Genomic DNA, 3,911 nt, shown 5'->3' with positions numbered 1-3,911 from the left:
GTAAATATTTGTAATAAAACTATATATAGTCAGCACTGTACACTTTGTATTCTGGGTTGTAATTGTGTCAGCAACCTGCCCAGTTGCCTCGCTGCCAGGGGATGCAGACATTTCTGTAAGGCACATAAAGGGGCTATTTGGTGTTGAAGCAAATGCGAGGAATGTGCATTTATGAGAGGGAATTTCCATCTCTTCAGTAGCTGTACATCAGGGCCCCAGTGGCCTAATGGATAAGGCATTGGCTTCTGAAGCCAGAGATTGTGGGTTGAAGTCCCATCTGGGGTGAAAATCTACTTTCTTCCTGTATATTGCAAGGAAACCTTGGCCTTTATATTAAACAAGGAAGCTGGGAGATGTTTGAGCACAAAGTCCTGGATCTTGGGAACAATCACCAAAGGATATTAGAAGGCTCAGTCTGGTGACCTAATGGATGCAACCACACCTCCCCATCCCAGGGTAGTCCCATCTGAGAACCAGGATCCATGGAGCAACATTCTCCTGCCCTGACAGGTGGGCTGTGCAGATGATGGTGGAGGGCAGCAGGAGAGGAGGTTGCACTAGTGCTGCCTGGGCTGTATCTGCACCAAAGATAAATGGAGGGGGTCATGCAGCCTGTGCCTGAAACTCCACAAGTGCTATGTTCACTCCCAGAACAAGTCAAATCCTGCACCAAGGATGGTGAATTCCCATGTGAGCACACAGTGCCCCTGTCCACCACACATGCTGCACACACATCAACTGCACTAAAAGAGACACAAACTGCACACTGAGGAGACAGCTGGTTTGTTTCCAGGTTGCTTTTATTTCCAAAGGTACTGAAGTGTGGGGTCTCTTTTTCCGTGGGCAGAAACGCAATGGAGGAGAATCTTACATCCCTTAGCTGCCAGGTGACAGTGGCAGGAAGAAAATGCACTGCAATGAAATTTAAAAAAACATAAATAATTTAACAATGAGAAGTAATTAAATAAAAATAATCCAATGGACGCACATGCCGTGGCTTGTTCCCAGCCCAGAGAGTGAGAAGCAGGGAGTGTGTGAAAGGCGGGTGGTTAAGTCTGAGGGAGCATATTCATAGTTTGTATAAGTTAAATTATAGCAGACCGCTACAAAATACTCCATTTGCAACATCAGTACAGACTATAGAAATCTACAAGCAATACAGCCATACACAGTTAAGACAGGGTGTCCACTTAATACCAGAGTTCCCACAGCCAAATAGCTGGAAGTCCCTTCACAGTCACTGCTAAACAAAACAACCTTGTGCAGAGCCAAGAGCAGCCCTGCTGTGCCATTAGGAAGGCCTGCAGGAGACGCAGCAAATCCATCTAGATTCTGTGCTTCTGCTTAGTAGTTACCAAGTGTGATCAATGAAAGGGTAGGTGGGTAGCTCCTTTTTGGACACCCAGCCAGTAGCTATAAAATTCCTCTGAGGCCTTGTCTACACTATGACTTTAGGTCGAATTTAGCAGCGTTACTGCCATTTGACCCTAGACCTATGCACACGACAAAGCCCTTTTTTTCAACTTAAAGGGCTCTTTAAATCGATTTCTTTACTCCACCTCCGACGAGGGGATTAGCACTGAAATCAGCCTTGCTGGGTCAAATTTAGGGTAGTGTGGACGCAATTCGATGGTATTGGCCTCCAGGAGCTATCCCAGAGTGCTCCATTGTGACCACTCTGGACAGCGTTTTCAACTCAGATGCACTGTCCAGGTAGACAGGAAAAGGGTCGCAAACTTTTTAATTTCATTTCCTGTTTGGCCAGTGTGGCGTGCTGATCAGCACAGTTGACCATGCAGAGCTCATGCAGAGCTCATCAGCATGATGTGCACATTGCCAGGGCACATTGCCCGGCCTGTACTCTGTGAGAAGTCTATGACCATGTCTATGTCCTCATCACTCTTGTCACCCCACTGCTGTCACCTTCTTGCCTGTTTTCGCTTTTGCAGATTCTGGTTCTGCACTGAGAAAAGGCGTGAAACAATTGTCTGCCATTGCTCTGATGGAGGGAGGGGCGACTGATGGCATGGCTTACAGGAAATTAAAATCAACAAAAGGGGTGGCTTTGCATCAAGGAGAAACACAAACAACTTTGTCACACAGAATGGCCCTCTCAAGGATTGAACTCAAAACCCTGGGTTTAGCAGGCTGTTGATTTCACAAAACAAAACAGGTCAATTTCTTGTTTTGATTCATCTAGTTTTTACATCTTAGGCTGGTAGCAAACAGTACAGTACAACTGCTAGCCATTGTCATCTCCTGGTTGCTTGGCAGAAGATGGGAATGACCTGGCTGAGTCACTCCCATGTCTGTCCATGCGCCCCAACTGACCTCAGTGAGATCAGCTAAAAGCAAGAACTATTAACACAGAATTCTGTTCAAAGCCAGAGAAGTCTTTCAGCCTCCTTCCTCTTGCCGGTTTCTCTCCTTCCTTCTGTTCAAAGACAGTTCCCTGTACACTCCTAGTTTGCACAAACCCACCCACTGACCTGTGACTAACAATCTCTCGCTGCTAACTCTTCCAGGAAAACAGGCCAAAGAAAGTGTCTGCAAGCGCTGCACCGCAGCCCCAATACTCTTTTCAGTTCCTTCCCACAGAACTTTCACCCAGACCAGTCCAGTGCCTTGTTGTTGTTGTTCAACCACTGCCAGAGGCAGTGGTTTCCAGGAATTGAAATTAGGGGTGTCTGAATTTACAGGGGTGTCAGGACCAATGAGATATATAAAAGAGATATGAATAAAGTAAATGTTTTGTTAGGATTATGCAAATTTAACATAAGAATAATGCAAGTTTCACCAAAACACATAACAGGTCTAGATTTCTAAAAATATAATTTTTTTAAAAGGATTTAATTTAAATTGACTTTTGAAAAGTAAGCCATCATGGTGAAAGAGGAAAGTCCTCTCATGGATCAGTAACTGGTTAAAAGATGGGAAACAAAGGGTAGGTATAAATTATCAGTTTTCAGAATGGAGAGAGATAAATAGTGGTATCCCTGAGGGGTCGGTACTGGGACCAGTGCTGTTCAACATATTCATAAATGATCTGGAAAAATGGGTAAACAGTGAGGTGGCAACATTTGCAGATGATACAAAACTATTCAAGATAGGTAAGTCTATCTTACTATAGACAGACTGAGGAGAATTACAAAGGGATCTCATAAAACTGGGTGACTGGGCAACAAAAATGGCAGATGAAATTTAATGTTGATAAATGCAAAGTAATGTACATTGGAAAACAATCTCAACTATACATACAAAATGAAGGAGTCTGAATTAGCTGTTAACACTCAAGAAAGATCTTGCAGTCATTGTGGATAGTTCTCTGAAAACATCCTCTCAGTGTGCAGCGGCAGTCAGTGATTCCCAACATTCTGTTTGCTTTTTAAAAAAGAACAGGAGCACTTGTGGCACCTTAGAGACTAAGGCTATGGTTACACTTGCACTTCAAAGCGCTGCCGCGGCAGCGCTTTGAAGCGCTAAGTGTAGTCAAAGCGCCAGTGCTGGGAGAGAGCTCTGCCAGCGCTGTCCATACTCCACCTCCCTGTGGGGAATAACGTACAGCGCTGGGAGCCGCGCTCCCAGCGCTGGGGCTTTGACCACACTGGCGCCTTGCAGCGCCGCAATTTGCAGTGCTGGAGAGGGTGTGTTTTCACACCCTGCTGCAGCGCTGCAAATTTGCAAGTGTAGCCATGCCCTAACAAATTTATTTGAGCATAAGCTTTCGCGGGCTACAGTCCACTTCATCGGATGTAGCCCACGAAAGCTTATGTTCTTTTGCAGTACAGACTAACACGGCTGCTACTCTGAAACCTTCGCTTTTAAGAAAGGGGAGGCAGTGACCATGAGATGGTCGAGTTCAGGATCCTGACACAAGGAAGAAAGGAGAGCAGTAGAACAGAGACCCTGGA

The 3,911-nt window shown here is 45.3% G+C and overlaps 1 non-coding gene across 1 annotated transcript; it reads left to right on the top strand.

Moving 5' to 3' along the window:
* The first annotated feature begins 212 nt into the window (after window positions 1–212).
* On the top strand, window positions 213–285 carry TRNAQ-CUG. Its single transcript has one exon. It is a non-coding gene; the product is annotated as a tRNA-Gln (tRNA).
* Window positions 286–3,911: the final 3,626 nt, after the last annotated feature.

The sequence above is a fragment of the Mauremys reevesii genome, linkage group 17, assembly GCF_016161935.1.
Source record: "Mauremys reevesii isolate NIE-2019 linkage group 17, ASM1616193v1, whole genome shotgun sequence".
NCBI lineage: Eukaryota > Metazoa > Chordata > Testudines > Geoemydidae > Mauremys > Mauremys reevesii.
The sequence above is the reverse complement of the archived record's forward strand: the minus strand, read 5'-3'. Positions and strand labels throughout refer to the sequence as shown.